At 50.7% G+C, this 16,442-nt stretch overlaps 1 protein-coding gene across 6 annotated transcripts in view; it reads left to right on the top strand.

Moving 5' to 3' along the window:
• Positions 1-16,442, top strand: part of FAM163A (family with sequence similarity 163 member A) — a 74,850-nt gene that overhangs the window by 12,430 nt on the left and 45,978 nt on the right. For 3 of the 6 annotated variants that reach the window (XM_047705775.1, XM_047705773.1, XM_047705776.1), the window contains exon 2: positions 1,097-1,296. The exons of the other annotated variants lie outside the window; for them this stretch is intronic. The gene's annotated coding sequence lies outside the window, so the exon portion shown is untranslated. The remainder of the gene's footprint in view (positions 1-1,096; positions 1,297-16,442) is intronic. 6 annotated transcript variants of the gene reach the window in all.

Here is a 16,442-nt window from a genome sequence, read left to right as displayed (position 1 = left end):
GGCTAACTCCATCTTCCGGATTCTTTAGACTCTAAATCGAGGTATTTCCCCACAGTATTTGCGGAGAAAAAGCTGCAGTTTCTTGGAAACAGGATTTTAGTGGTTTAGGAGACGAACAACAGAAAGAAGAAACACGCTAATGCTCCCCTCCCCCACTTCGGCTTTCTCTCCGCGTCCGATTAGACCCCCTCCACCTCACCCCTTCCCTCACTCGGTGAGTGTAAGTGTGAAAGGCACAGAGATTCTGGGTCTTCAGAGACCTCAGTACCGGTTCCTTCTTGCCCCTTTCCTCTCTTCACCTTATAAGCCACCGCCCAGGGGTCCCTGGCCTTCTGGACACCCATCCCTACGTCCAGGGCTGAGGTTAAGGTGGTGTGACGTGGGAGGGCGGTGCAGGGTGCCACAGTGTTTATATACTTTCTTGTCATATTGCGAATGGCGGCTTCCTGGGGTTCCTTGAATCCCCCCCTCTGGGGCTGCTCCAGCCCCTCCCTTAGGACACCCAGACTCCCCCCACAGTCCAGCCACTGAGGGGATCATGCCCGGCACGGCAGGGACTGCCTCTTGCCGGCCCCCGGGCTGTGGTGGTATCACTTCGGACTGGTCCCCAAGTGCCCCACCAGGCGTTCTCGTGACCCTCCTTCACCACCTGTTTTTCCATCCAGCTCTCTCTGGGGGTTCGCTGTGTGTCAGGCACTGAGCCGGGTGCTGGAGATAAAATGGTGGATGAGGCAGGCGGGGTCCCTCCCTGGCTTCGGGGGACCTACAGTCTTGAGCAGGGCCTGTCAGTTGAATCCCTGGAGACAGTCCTTCACCGTGGGCGGCTGTTCTGTGTCTTGTTCGGGCTTTGGCGGTCCGTGGCTTCTACACACTAGATGCTAGTGAGCAGCGCCCTCTCCCAGTGGTGACAATGCATGTGCAGACCTTGCCAAATGTCCCCATGGGGGACAAAATACCCCCTCCCCCACAGAGAGAATAGAAAGTATTCTCAAACAACTGATCACAAAAATAAAAATGCAATTACTAAGTATAAAGATGCTCTGGAAAAAAAAATGAACATGTGCCCTCCTAGAGAATGAAAGGAGATTTATTTTAGGTGCAGTTCTGAAGCAAGGCCTCCCGAGGGAAGTAGCCGTAAAGCAGAAGCCTGTGGGATGAGAAGGAGCCAGTCCCATGAGGAATGACGGACTGAACGTTCCTGGCAAGAGAAGATCCCAACACCACAAAGGGCCTTGGCTATTTGAAGAACAGAAAGAAGACTTGTTGGCCGGGGCCTAGAGACCAAAGGGAGAAGAGGTACAAGCTGAGACTGGAGAAGTGGGTAGGGGCTGGGTTATGCAGGGCCTTGTAAATGGTGCTGTTGTAGGAGTAATCCAAATATTTGTGCTGTGTTATAAGAAAGAAAGAGATTCACACGGACTGATGTGTGAGAGAGGTCGTCTGTCTGCTGAGTGGCAGACAGTTGGAAAAGGACTGAATGGGCCAGGCAGGAGGCTGGGGGTAGCCTGGAGCTCGGCAGTGGAGATGGAGAGAGATACAGATGGATTTGAGGTTTGCCCCCCTCATTCATGATGTCTCAAATGTTATGATCATACCCAAGGGTTGGCAGTACGGGTATTGGTCATACCCAAGGGTTTGGTCATGCCCAAGGTCATACCTAAGGGTTGGCAATACTGGTCATATCCAAGGCTTTGGGTACTGGGACCACCTTTACCTTCTTCAGTAACATTTATTAGGTACCCACTGTCTGCCCAACGTGTAAGACACTGACCCAGGCAGCTCCAAGTCTAGTAGGGACATGGACATAATGCTCTCAGACTCGAGATGTCCTGTGAAGAGGGAGCTAATCTGGCCCGGGAGATGGGGAGGGTCAGGGAAAACTGGAGGAAGTGACACATTAACTGATTGATAAAAAAAAAAAAAAATCAGTTCATCAGGTGACATGGAGGAGAAGGGGCAGGCTGGGCCTGGCACAACCCAGCAGAGACCCAGAGCATCCACATGGCATGGCAGGGCAGAGACAGGTGGGGGAGGAGGCTGGAGGGGCAGGCAAGGGCCAGACCATGGCAGTAAATGCAACCTTTGGGTCTCAAAGGGCAACTGATTGTAAGGTGAACACAGAGGTGGATGGAGGTGTGGGGTCTCTGCTGTCATCACCTACAGGGCACCTGCTCCTGTCTTGCTGCCAGAGGGTCCTTGCAAAGCCTGGAAGTGCCGATGGCCTCTGTGTGTTCCCCTCCTCTTGTGTGTCCCTGGAGGTTCCCCACAAGGGCTCCTGGGTGTCCTCATCCCACTCCACCTCTGGGCAAAATCCAAAAGCAGAAAAATGCTCGATGGTTCTCACAGTGAAAGCAATTCCTATCAACCTCACTGTTTCAAATAAGGAGGGATTTCTCCAGCAAACCAGCAGCCACATAAAATGATGTAGAAACGTTTTACATGAGAAGATATTCACAATCTGTTGCTAAATTATAAAATGGTGTGAGTGTATGTGTGTACATGCGTGTGTGCGTGTACATGCGTTGGGGGGGGCGGGATGACATAGTGTCACCAGCGCTTATCTCCCGGCGGACGGAGTCGCAGGGGAATTTGACTTACCCACTTTAAAAAATCTTCTAATACACAATTAGGACTTTTATGACGAGACTCAAACGACGTACAAAGCTGCTCTAGGGGTCTGGTTTCAGCAGCGTTCCCAAGAGTCCCTGACCTCATGCTGGTGACCCTGACTGCTCTTCGGAGACACTCGTTGTCCTTCTCCTGGAGGACTGCAAGCAAGAAGAATTCATTAAGTGCTTTCAGTCCCGAAGATGACAGGAGCCAGGAAGGCATAAAGTCTTGTTACGACGACAGCCAGCCGACAGCCCAGCCGGTGGCCTTGATGTCTGTGTGTTTATTTATTAACAAGACTTTACGTATCCATCCTCCCCAAGCTCCAGGAGCTTCCCGGCTGACTTCGATACAGATCATAGTCTCAGAATGGTGCAGCCCATCAGTCCGAATAAAGACAGGGCTGGCTCACCAGCGGATTAAAACCAAAAGCACACTGTCCTGGGAAGCAAACTAAACACGAAGGGATATTGACGGGTTGGTGAGGTGTTAGGACAATAGAGTGTGGAGGAACGTGCTCAATTCTTGGGTCACTCTTTTTTTTTTTTTTTAATTTTAAATTTTTTAAACTGACATATAATGTATTATTAGCCCCAGGGGTACAGGTCTGTGAATCGCCAGGTTTACACACTTCACAGCACCCACCATAGCACATACCCTCCCCAATGTCCATAACCCCACCCCCCTCTCCCAACCCCCCTCCCTCAGGCAACCCTCAGTTTGTTTTGTGAGATTAAGAGTCTCTTATGGTTTGTCTCCCTCCCGATCCCATCTTGTTTCATTTATTCCTTTCCTACCCCCACCCCCGCCATTGCCTCTCAACTTCCTCATATCAGGGAGATCGTATGATAATGTCTTTCTCTGGTTGACTTATTTCGCTCAGCATAATATTGGGTCACTCTCTTTAACCTAACAGTTACTAAGTACCTTTTCTGTGCCAAGCCCAGATTCTGTACCTATATACATTTACTATATACATCAGGACAATGCTTCCCACAGTCACTCTTTGGAACTGTTGAAACAGGCTCAGAAGGAATAAATAACTAGTTAACAACAGCTTAGGTTTTAACATAGTCCCTCCCACCCCGACCTTTTTCTTTTTTTCCGCTGAACACCACCCCGGCCTACACCTCCCTGCTTGACAGAGACTGCGTAAAGGCAGGGAATTTTAAAGCTTGGAAAATGTCCCATTGACTTTGGCTTAGACGTTACTCAGCATGGAGTAGATGCCAACTTCTCCTGTTGGATGGAAGGGTGGATGGGTGGATGGATGGATGAACAAAAGAGAGAACGATTTGTGAAAGGCTATATAATCACATAAAGGCAGAGAGACATAATCACATTACAAAACTATGGCGTAGATAGTTCTACAAATGAATGTGGCCAGGATTCGCTAGTATTCTGTTGCTTCCCCAAGAGTTATGAGGAATGGCTGTAATGGGAGTAAACCTCTGGAGAGTCGTTTATTGAGTGCTGGGGAGAACTGGGATCACGCTGGGTATGTGGGTCAGGCCGTGCTGTCACGGTTCTGAGGAAGAGAGGTGCTAGCCTGGTTGAGTTTCCATGCGCAAAGCTAGATGTTTGCAAATTGGTTACCAAGGTCCTCCCGTGACCTAGCGCTTTGCCTGTGCCTGTTCAAAGGAGGCCCAAACAGCCAGCCTTCCTGGGCCACTGGTGAGAGAAATGCTTTATTTTTATTTTTATTTTTTTCAAGGTTGTAGCAAATGGATGGCCTTCCCTGAACTCACATGAAGAGCTGTTTTTCTCCACATGGGCTGCTCGGGGATTGGTTATTGGCTCAGCAAGGAGAGATGGAGGAGGAAAGCGGAGGTTCACCTCTCTGATCTCCTTACTCATCTTCCTTGCTGTGCAGAGAAAAAGCTCGCCTAGTCCTTGTGCTGCCTCTGCCTTTGGCAGCCAGCAGCAGGAGTGAAGGCCGCAGTGTCCACACTGCTGTGGGGGCTGAGAAGAGAAATGGTTCGGGCCAGGAGCTCAGTTTCCTTGAAAAGAGAATACACAGCGTCTTAGGATCCCAGAGCAATGCCACTGACTCACGGACGTCTGGGAGCGAAAGGGCTGCTGGACACGGGGCTGGCTAGTTTCTTCTTCTGAGAAATGAGGCTATTGGGATGGATTCTGCCTTTTCCTCTTCTCCTTCTGCTCTAAGACCGTGCAATTCTCCAGTCCAAGACTAATAAGGTTAATCAGCAAAGACCTATAGGAGCTGACTTCTTAGGAAGGATGGAGGGAGCACTTAGAGACCTGCCTCTCAGCCCCAGAGATGTTTGGTGGTAGGCTGGGGCAAGTCCCATTTTACAGATGTGGAAACTGAGACCAGAACAGCCCCTCCCCCAACTCTCACCACCACCACCCCCAAAAGGCAGGGAAATCCCAATGCATGGATCTCTGCAAAGGGCGTGAGACAACTGCCTTCCCTTACCTGAGAAAAGGTGCTCTTCCAGACCTCCCAGAGGCCTCAGGCAGGTGTGTGGAGGAGTCTGCATTCTTCTCTCTAAGCCTGACTTTGCCCCTAGGGCTTCCTCGCCAGCTGTATCCAGTTTGGGTTGGGGAACCACTTTGAAAAATTATTTCTGAAAGATCACACACACACACACACACACGCACGCACGCTGAGTGTGCTCTTTGTATTTTATAATGGAAATCATAAATGGCTCTCAGGCTAAATGAAACCTGAACCAATCAAACAACTTTCCCAGGGGCTCAAAAGAAACAAGGTTCACAGAACTGGCTGGCAGTACAGCAGAAAATAGAGCTGATGGAGAGACGCCCATGTGGGTGTAGGGTGACCTTGACAAGGGAGACACAAGGCAGTATTTTTATCTGCTTTTCTTTTCTCGGGACACTGACGCTGTCCCACGCCCCAGCAACAGGCTCTGTTTCATGTCCTGGCAGCTAGGCAGGAGGGACGGGGAAGTCAGCAAGGCAGAGGACAGCCATCGGAGGAGCAGGGAGACCAGGCCATAGCTGCAGACTGTGCCCTGTCTGGAGTCCAGCGGGCAGGCTGTGGGGCTCCTCCCATAGAAACAGCTTGCCCAGACTCTGATTCAGAGATCCAGCGCTGGAATTCTATAGTCTCACGGCTTCTCACTACATTTCCTTTTCTTTCCTTTTATTTCTCTCGCGTCGTTCTTCTGTGGGAAATGAGGTCTTGGCCTCGGGTACCCTAGGATAACCAACTTGCCCAAGATGCTCTCTGTTTTAACGCTGAAGTTCTCACCTCCAGGAAACCCTCCCAGTCGTGGGCAAATGAAAACAGGTGATCACCGTGAACGTGTCCTTGCTTCAGAGGAAACGCCTGGGGTGGGGACAGTGTTCCCCCAGCTCCCTCCTGAGGTGCTCTCACCTGGCAGTTGTCCATGCCATGTGTGAAGCAAATCATTTGACCTGTCTGTGCCTTAGTGGCCTTACCTGTAAAATGGGCATAATGATAACCTAGCCTCAAAAGGTTGCTATGTGAAATTATAGAAATCACATGTAGAACATCTTGATTTTAAAACAGGGCCTGTCTTATAGTAAGGGGGCAGCCAGTGTTAGCTCCGGTCATCATTCTGCCAGTGTCTGCCTGTTACTAAACCCAGGATTCCAGGATCTCAGGACTGATGGGGTGTCTTCTTAGAATTCATCTCAGTGTCCCCAGATTTTTTTTTATTATTTTATTTTTAAAAAGATTTTATTTGTCAGAGAGAGCGAGAGAGAGAGCACAAGTAGGGGGAGCGGCAGGCAGAGGGAGAAGCAGGCTCCTTGCTGAGCAAGGATCCTGATGCGGACTCGTTCCCAGGACCCGCAGGATCGTGACCTGAGCTGAAAGCAGTTGCTTAACCGACCGAGCTATCTAGGCATCCCTCAGTATCTCTAAATTTAGGTGCACTTTGCACACTGTAGCAACTCCTTGTGTGTCCCTCACCCCCCAACCCCCCCACAGCATGGGGATGGCTGCCACTGGCGGAAGCTGTTTTGATCGGCCCAGGCCTCGGAGTGGATGCTCCTCCACTTTTCTACCAGGTGGTGGGGGAGGTAGGATGCGATGTCTCAGTGTGGTCGCCCTCAGACTTGACCGTGCACAACAGCCATCGGGGGATCTTGATAAAACCTGTTCAGTGTGGATTCTGATTCATCAGGCCCGAGTTTCTGCATCCGTACTGAGCTCAGGGTGAAGCTGTGGGGCTGGGGCCCGCAGCGTGAGAGTGAGGCCACGCTGTGTGGCAGCCTGGGTGAGCCCAAGTGAAAGCCTGTGGAATTCATGCCCACGAGAATTTCCTAAGGTTAGAGCATTAGTGGGGGATGGGGGTCGCTTAGTTGTGCTTGGAGTGGGTTAGGAGAGCAGCTCAGTGAGTGGGGAAGTCCCCTGGGCTCCCAAACCACTAGTGGGTGTGGACATCTCTAGGGAGGAGTGGTTGCAGGTAGTTAATAACACTGATCAAGGAAATGCACACGGGGAATCATTTTTTTTTGCTTATTTTAAACACCAGAGCTGGCTTAAGACTTAGAGCTTTAATCCTATTTTTCTCACTTATGTCCGTGGATTTGCTCTCTGGAACGGTAGACATAGGGATGTGGTGCCCCACTCGTGCCCAGAAAGTCACACGTGGAGAGTGTGACAGGCCTGGAAGGTGACTGCAGAAAGGTTCAGAGCTGCTGCATGAAGAGACCCAAGCCCCCAGATGAGGCCGGGCCTCCAGCCCCCCACCCAACACCTCCTCATGGTGACATTGCCCGGCAGGAACCTAGACCCTGACCTTCACGAGCCACCTGGCTCTTAGGCCCGCAGTTGCGATGGATGGACCCAACTCTCCCAAATAATCTGAGTAACCCCGTGAGCATCACCGGTGCCCCTCACATTCGAGACACCTTTATTCCTTTTTCACAGACTTGCACGCGAGTCCTTTGTGCCGTCCCTCTCCCAGTCGTCTTCCCCTAGACACTGTGGCGGGCACCGAGATGATGTTACTGTCCAGTGCGGAGAATCTGGTCTCTGCTCTCTGGCTGCACTGATTCCGGGGGAGCCTTCCCGGGAGACGTAGGAGACACGCAGCTGCACCTCCAGTCCTGCCTCCTGTCGCCTGGATTCCCTTGGGCCAGGCTTGCGAGAATCTGAAAAATAGCTTTATGGTAATGTGCCCTAAAAGCACTCTGCAGACCCGGGTGCCTGGGAGGAGATTCGGGGATTCGGAATTGCCAGCTCCCTGCCCCCCCCACCCCGTCTTGCCCGCTGTCAGCATCCACGCGCTTCTAATCTTCCCCATGTCTGCCCAGTGTACTACACATTTGTATCTGTCACTTCGGATCCCCCCGCATGGCTGCCCCTGACCAACTGGGCTTTCTCCTTTCCTTCCAGAATGTTCCCCGAGGACAGCCCAGCCCCGGATAAAGGCTTTTGCTTCCCTTTGTTTCTCTGACTTGGCGAACCCCCACTCCTTGCCCCCATCGAGTACCTTACTGAGCCTGCCCAGCCCCCCTGACCCCTGCTTGCAGCCGCTGGGTGCAGCCTCTTGTTTCCGGGGTGCGCGGTGTGTGTGTGTGTGTGTGTGTGTGTGTGTGTGTGTGTGTGTGTGTGAAAAGGAGAGGAGGTCCCATACATGGCTTCCCCTCCCACCTCACTCTCTGAAGGAGCCTATGGAGTTCTGAGGCGCCTCCCAGCACAGAGCAGAGTGAGGTCTCAGAATTATCACGTTCCTCCAATTCCTACAGCGAGGATGGACGCCAGAAGTTTTTTTGTGTTTTTACTTGTGGTGAAAGACATACCAGCCTTCACTGTGCTAACCATTGTTGACTGCACAGCTCAGCAGGGTTCAGTATGTTCACGTGGGCGAGCCACAGATCTCTAGACCTTCCTCACCCGGCGGCACTAAAATTCTGTACCCACCGAACACTAAGTTGCCTCCTGCCTTCCCCCAGCCCTTGGCAACCAGCTTTCTACTTGCTGCGATTTTTGATGACTTTAGATCCTCACATGAATGGAATCATGCAGCGTCTGCCCTTTGCAACTGGCTTATCTGCTTCCTGTAATGTGCTTGAGGTTCAGCCATGTTGGGGTGTGTGAAGGATTTTCCTTTTTAAGGCTGCGTAATATTCCTGTGCGTGTGTGTGTGTGTGTGTGTGTGTGTGTACACGTGTGTACGTGTGTGTCTGTGTGGGTACACACACTGCGTGTTCTTTATTTAATTTTTAAAACAGATTTTATTTATTTATTTGACAGAGATCACAAGTAGGCAGAGGCAGGCAGAGAGACAGGAGGAAGTAGGATCCCTGTTGAGCAGAGAGCCCGATGTGGGGCTCCACCCCAGGGCTCTGGGATCATGACCTGAGTTGAAAGCAGAGACTTAACCCACCTAGCCACCCAGGCACCCCAACTGCGTGTTCTTTATTCATTCATCTGCCTGCAGACCCTTGGGCTGGTTCCTCAGTTTTTTTATCCCCTTATTTTGCAGCAAGGCACCCACGGAGAGTGGCTTGCCCGCGACCACACAGTGCATCAGATGTGCATTTGCTCAGGATTCTGTGTTGTCTCCTGGGTCCTGCCATCAGCACGTGGGGGGCTCTGGTCCCGCCTGGGTGTACTAGGGTAGGCCCCCCGAGAATCTGATGGGCTGCGAGGCCCACGGTGACATGCCGGCCGGTGCTGATAGCTGCGTGCCTGTGAGAACACTCAGCTTTGGCTTTGACTTTGGTGTGGTCCAAGGTTCTATGTATATGGACGCCGGATTTTTTTAATCAAGTGATGCGACTATTACTAACTTGTTTAGGTATGCTGATGACAGTGTATTATAGTAAAGAGAGCTACTCAAAAAAAGGCATTACCACAATGGTTATGAAATTCAATGTATGGTGTCTAGGATATGCTTCAAAATAATCAATAATCAGAGGTTTGGATGAAAAAGGCTGGGGCGCATTATACCACTCTCTCTACTTTTGTATAGGTCTTCAGTTTTCTGTAATAAAAACTCTTTCATCTTAAAAATTAGAAAAAAAAAAAGGGGGGGGCGCCTGGGTGGCTCAGTGGGTTAAAGCCTCTGCCTTCGGCTCAGGTCGTGATTCCCAGGGTCCTGGGATCGAGCCCCACATTGGGCTCTCTGCTCAGCGGGGAGCCTGTTTCCTCCTGTCTCTCTGCCTGCCTCTCTTCCCACTTGTGATCTATGTCTGTCAAATGAATAAATAAAATCTTTAAGAAAATTAGAAAAAAAATCTTACACTTGGCTAGGGCCACCCTTGTCCACTCCCCAGGAACTTAGCAGGTTACTGCAGAAGTAGGAGCAGTTTGGACCATGATCAGTGTTTGTGATATCGAGCGAAATACCACCGCCCCCCGAGCCAGGTGAAAACAAACACACAAAGAGCCTTGCAGGCCGTGTGTGGGGGGCATCGGCGTGGAGCCCCACGGCAGGGCAGCCAGGGGCAGGAAGGGCCCAGATTTCTCTCCTGGAGCAGCGCAGGCCCGGGCTCAGGCCTTCCTGCTTTGACCCAGGTAGTCTCTCCGCCAGACCATCCTGTCCCCCGTTCCCAACTTCCTAACTGACATCTGTTTGTCCACAGTAGGAAGTAAATACGATTGTATATGTTTGGTTGCCCATCCCTGTTCCTTCCCAAAGGTCCCATCACCCAGCCCCGCTCCAGGAAAACCCAGAACGTCTTCCCTCTGCCCGCAGAAGTAGTTTTCACTCCAGCAGTGCCTTACTGAGTCGTTGGGGACTTGACTCTACTTGTCCCTCCAGTCTGTCCCTCCACCCCCGGCCCCCCCCCCCATGCCCCGGCCACCCTGAAGTTCTTCACGTGCTCAGACACCATGCTCTTTCTCGTTTCCAGGCCCTCGCACATGCTGTTCCCTCTGCCTGGATACTCTCCCTCCTGCCACGGCCTCCTCTTGGGTAACTCATTGTGGGCAGGTCTGAACGAAACCTCACTCCGCCTGGAAGCCTTGCCCCAGGCATTGGTGATCCTGCTCTGAGCTCATCCCCTAATGCCCCCAGCCCCGCTCCCCCAGTGCATTTAGCTCCCCATACTGTAGATGTTTTATAATTATTTTTTGAATCAACAGAATATATTTGATCTAAAAGCAAGGAGAAACAAAGCAATGCACAAGGCACCAAGCAGACAGCACTGTCTCAATCTGCAGACACCCACCCTCCTGTGCTCTCTGTCATCCCACAAGTACTCCCACCGCTGATTACCGGAAGCTCATTCCAGCTCCTGCTGGTGGGGCCTGATGGGTGCCTGTGCAGGATCACAGGGCGCCACCTACACAGGGGACATGGTCCCCTGGTGGTCCCACAGCTCCAGGCCCAGTAGGTAGAGGTTCCCTCCCAGGTGCGTGTCCTGGGTTTGCCTCCCGTCACCTCTGCACCCAAGCCTCATGTGACACTGGGGTCCCTCCCTGCCTGCCCCTTGGATGCTCAGAGTCCAGCAGCCTTCTCTTCCTGCTCTCCGGGCCTTGCTGTGCTGCGTTTGTGAGAACGCTGTCATGGTCATCTCTCCTTTCCAGAGGCTGTGTTCTTCTCTCATTGTCTTGTCCTGTCTCTGAAGTGTCCCTCTGGCCCATGCGTCCATCCTCTTCCTCAGGACGCTGCGCCATCGAGGCCCCAATTTTCCTAGTATCTTTCATCTGCCCCCCCTTTCCCCTGTTCTTTCCTTCTGTCTACACCTGTGCTGGATGTCACCTCTTGTGAAGCTCCCCCTGCCCTCGTGACCCCACAAGCTCTCATCCTGGCTCTCTCCCCCTTCCCTCACCAGACCCGTCTCCCCACACCTGCAGCCTCAGCTCTCCATTCACTTCCCTCTCCCTGCAGCCTCGGCACCGTCCGTGCAGCTGCCCGTGCCTCACTGAATCCCAGGTCCTTGGGAGTCTCCTTGGCCTCCATGCCACCTGGAGACTGATCGCAGCCTCTGCTTTCAGAGGTTCTCTTCAGGCTCCTGGCTCTGCGCCAGCCGGCCTTCCAGCCTCGTCCTCGCCTTCTGACTCATCTGCTGGCACGTCCCCACCTTCCCAGCCTCTGAAAGCAAGTTTCACTGAGACCCTGCCCTCTGCCCACACCATCTACACGGCTGCTCCAGAACACTCTCTTGGAGGCAGCGGGCCCCCAGGTCTCTATGCCGACCTCTCCAGCTCTTAGTTAGCATTTCAGCTTTGCCAAATAAGGCAGAACTCCAGCACTCCCCCCTGAATGGCAGCTTCTCTGGAGTTTCTCTTTCTGGTCCCATGACTGCCATTCTCGGTTCCCTCCCACCTGTGGCACCTTCTGTGGCTTGCCTCTGTCAGTCTGGAAGTCCTGTTGCTGTCCCTGAGGTTCCCCCATCCCCCTCCTCTGAGTTCTTTTTTACCCAACCTTCACTTAGCAGAAGCCTTTTGTTCCCCTCTCTCCTGCCCTATTTCCAGCCTTTACACTTCCAGTCCACTGTTCATGCTTGAGGTTCTCAAGGTGCGGTCCCTGGACAGCAGCTGCAGTGTCATCTGGGACTGCATACTCTCAGGCCTCATTCTAGACCTGCTGGTTTGGAAACTCTGGCCAGGCCCAGCAAACTGTGTGGGGAGATGCCGATGTGCGCTGAAGTTGGAAAACTGCTGTCCTAAAACACCACTAAACACACATGTTTACTTAGGATTGGTTTCAGCTGGAGGTAATGGCTGAAAAAGTGGTTTAAACGAGATAGGAATCTATTTCTCACCCCAAGATAGGATTCTATTTCTCATGGGCAGCGCAGAGCTGCCATAGCAGCTCCGTGGGGGCCACTGAGAACATCCAGCTTTCTAGCTTTCTGTTTCGCTCCTGGAACATGACCCTCTCATCATCAAGTTTCCTCATGATTCAGGATGGCTGCTAGTGCTCCAGCTATCACATCTTTCCACAGATAGCCTCAGACGCCACAGGCCAAGGGCTTAGTCCTACAAGATACAAGACGGCCCTCCCCACAACTTCAGGTGGCAGTTGGAAGTCCACGTTATCACCTGTGTTTGTGTAGATTAGAGGCTCTGTCAGCCTCCTCCTTGGGTTCAGTCAATTTGCTAGAGCAGCTCACCAAATTCAGAAAAATATTTTACTCACTAGACGACTGGTTTATTACAAAGGATATTAAAGGATACGAACCACCCAGCCAGATGAAGAGATACATAGGCAAGGTGTGGGGGGAAGGGCACAGAGCTTCCATGGCCCCTTTGAACCCACCACTCTCCCCAACCTCCACAGGCTCCTCAGTCTGGAAGCCCTTGGGACCCCTCTCCCAGGAAGCTGGACTGAAAGTTCCCATCCTCTAATCCCAGGGTTAGTTCTCTTGGCAGCCATCCCCCATCCTTTGGTTACCTAGGGACTTTCCAGAAGTTACCCTATGAACATAACAAAAGACACCTTTATTGCTTTCAAGCTTTATGATATCCCAAAGGTTTAGGAGCTCTGTGCCAGGAATTGGATGAAGACCAAATTTACATTTCTTGTCAAAAATCACAATATCACACATCCCAGTACAGACCAGGAGGAACAGCAGAAGAGCCGAAAGGAGGACTCTGCCAGCCGAATGGGTCCCAAGCTTTAAGCAACCTTCCCATGAGACCCAAATAAAACTTGCGCTTAAGTCTGGCTGGTCAGAATGTGGTCACATAGCCACACGAAACGAAATTAGAGGGAACCTGGGAAATGAAGTGTTTATTCTGGATGGCAGGATGTCCAGCTGAACACTGAGGTTCTCTCAAAAGGTTACATCCCATATGAATCTGTTTCTTTAACATCCTTGAAGGGATGGGTAAGAAATGGATACAGAAATGGGTAAGAGATCCATGGTCACTAGGAGTTGGAGCATGGGGAGAGAGGGAGGTGATGTGGGCTGTCAAAGGGTGGCGCCAGGGGGCCTTGTCACAGAACTGTTCTGTGTCTGTGGTGGTGGTCACACATATCTGTACCTGTGATCACATTGTAGAGAAGGAAATATACACAGACAAACTGGCACGTACTCTTATAAAACTGGTGAACTTTGCTGGTCACTGGATTGTGTCCATGTCAGTTTCCTGGTGTGATGGTGCTCATAGTTTGGCCAGATGTTACCATTGGGGGAAATTGGGTAAAGGGTATATGTGATCTCTAATATTTCCTTACACGCTAACTGCATGTAAATCTACATTTTTTTTTTAAATTGAAGAAACAAAAACAGAATTGAAGTTCTATTGTTAATAAGGAAGGGGAGATGTTATAAGCAACTAACGGTTTCCTCCAAACACCAAAAACCCAGTGTCCTGCTGTGAACAGTCCCAGTTTATTAGCAAACTTAAGGCCTTTAAGATCCCGCAGTAAGGTGCCTTCTGGGCAGCCCTTAATTTGCCAGTGCAGGGGAGGAAAGACTCTCCTTTTTTTGTTCATTTGTTAGGTCTTTATTTATCTCTCCAAATTATTATTCAAATTCTAGTTAGTTAATATATAGTGTAATTTTGGTTTCAGGTGTAGAATTTAGCGGTTCATCACTTACATACAACACCCAGTGCTCATCAAAACCATGCCCCCCTCAATGCTCACCTCCTATTTAACCCATTTCCCGCCCATCTCCCTCCATCAACCCTCAGTTTTTTTCTCTATCATTAAGAGTCTCTTATGGGGGCTCCTGGGTGGCTCAGTTGGTTAAGTGACGGCCTTCGGCTCAGGTCATGATCCTGCAGTCCCAGGATTGAGTCCCGCATCGGGTTCCCTACTCAGTAGGGGCTCTGCTTCTCCCTCTGACTCTACCCCTTCTCGTGCTCTCTCACTCTCTCTCTCAAATAAATAAATAAAATCTTGTAAAAAAAAAAAAAGGGTCTCTTAGGATTTGCTTCTCTCTTGCTTTTTTTTTTTTCCCCCTTCCCATGTGTTCATCTGTTTTTTTTTCCTAAATTCCATATAAGTGAAATCATAGGGTATCTGTCTTTCTCTGACTGACTTATTTCACTTAGCAGAATACACTTCTAGCTCCATCCATGTCATTGCAAATGGTAAGATTTCGTTCTTTTTGGTGGCCGAGTAGTATTCTATTGTGTGTACATGACCTCTTCTTTTTCCACTTACCAGTTGATGGTAAGTCCACTTGGGCTCTTTCCGTAGTTTGGCTATTGTTGATAATGCTGCTACAAACATCGGGATGTATGTACCACTTCCAATCAGTATTTTTGTATCCTTCAAGTAAATACCCAGTAGTCTGATTGCTGGATCATAAGGCAGCTCTATTTTTTAACTTATTGAGGAACCTCCATACTGTTTTCCAGAGTGGCCACACCAGTTTGCATTCCCACTAGCCGTGTAAGAGGGCTCCCCTTTCTCCACATCCTCGCCAACATCTGTTGTTTCCCGACTGGTTAATTTTAGCCATTCTGACAGGTGTGACATGGTATCTCATCGTGGATTTATTGGTGTTTCCCTGATGATGAGTGACGTTGAGCACTGGAAAGACTCCTTCTATAGTCTTTGGTTCATTAACTGGGTTTGTGATGAAATTTGACAACCGGCAGATTAACAAGAGAAAAGGCATAGAGATTTATTAATTTTTAATATTACATGCAAGGGGGCATCACAGGGAAAAAAAGTGAATACTCCAAAAGGCAGTGAGATTTAAGAGCTTATATACGGTCTTAATAAGGAGGAGGAAGGGGAATGGGGAACTGGGGGGAGAGTAAATGATTTTGAGGAAAGACAAACAGGCCCTGGGAGAGGATTTATGATAGTTGAGTTCTTGTTGGATGGTCTGTCTTGACCCAGGTAAGAGGAGTTCAGGGAAAGCCCCTCTGTGTGCTTGCTGATTTCCAGATGCCTTCGGCTCAAAATAATCCATATACCAGCGTGGCATATTTTGGGGTGGCTCAGCCTGAACTCCTTCACCAGGTCAGTGTTTGCATTAAAGCCTTAGCCTCTCAGGGGCAGGCCCCACAGGTGTAAACGCTATTCGTGAAGCATTTCCCTCTTCACCTGTAGGGTCCTGAATAACGCCAATAAAACAGATTTTTCTACCTTCTGGAAGTTTCCATTCTGAGAAAGCACCAAGATTCTAAGGTGTGGTGCCACATGAAAATGCAATGAATGTGATGAAAGAGAGTGAGAAGGGCCTTTTCTAAAGGAAAGGGGCCACGAGTGAAGAGGGGCTGTCTCCATCCATATGTTGCTGTAGGGACCGCAGTGAGGGGAGACACACTGAAGCATATATATATATTTTTTAAAGATTTTATTTATTTATTTGACAGACAGAGATCACAAGTAGGCAGAGAGGCAGGCAGAGAGAGAGAGAGAGGAGGAAGCTGGCTCCCCGTGGAGCAGAGAGCCCGATGTGGGGCTCCATCCCAGGACCCTGGGATCATGACCTGAGCTGAAGGCAGAGGCTTTAACCCACTGAGCCAGCCAGGCGCCCCCTGAAGCATATTTTAAGGTAACTTTAAAGAATTCTGTCTTGTCATCTCTCTCCACGCTCTGGGGCTCCTTCCTCAAGGCATTGCCCAGCATCAGCTGCTTCCTCATCCCTGGGCGGCTCTGCTGAACTTGACTGTGACCCCATGGGAAGGAATTAAGCCGCCTGTCAGGAGCTTCTGCTCAACTAGAATCCTGCCCAGAGGCATTTCCTAGCAGCTTTCTGAGCTGCCCCATTAGGGGCCAAGAGAGGTGCTGACATGGGCTGGGGAAGGAGGGTCCAGGGCCCGGAGGGCCACCTCCCCCTCAGGAGGGGTGCCTTGCTGGCAGAAAGATGGTGAAAGGAGGAGGGACGGGCATCTGGAGAAAGAATAAAGGGGTGCAGACATAGATCCGGGGGGGTGAGGGGGAGAGTCAGGCAGAGCTCATGTCAAAGAGCCAGCATGGACGGAGAACTGGGCAGTCCATCTGGAA

This window comes from Lutra lutra, chromosome 15 (genome assembly GCF_902655055.1).
Source record: "Lutra lutra chromosome 15, mLutLut1.2, whole genome shotgun sequence".
NCBI classification, from domain to species: domain Eukaryota; kingdom Metazoa; phylum Chordata; class Mammalia; order Carnivora; family Mustelidae; genus Lutra; species Lutra lutra.
This window is presented reverse-complemented; position numbering and strand designations above follow the sequence as displayed.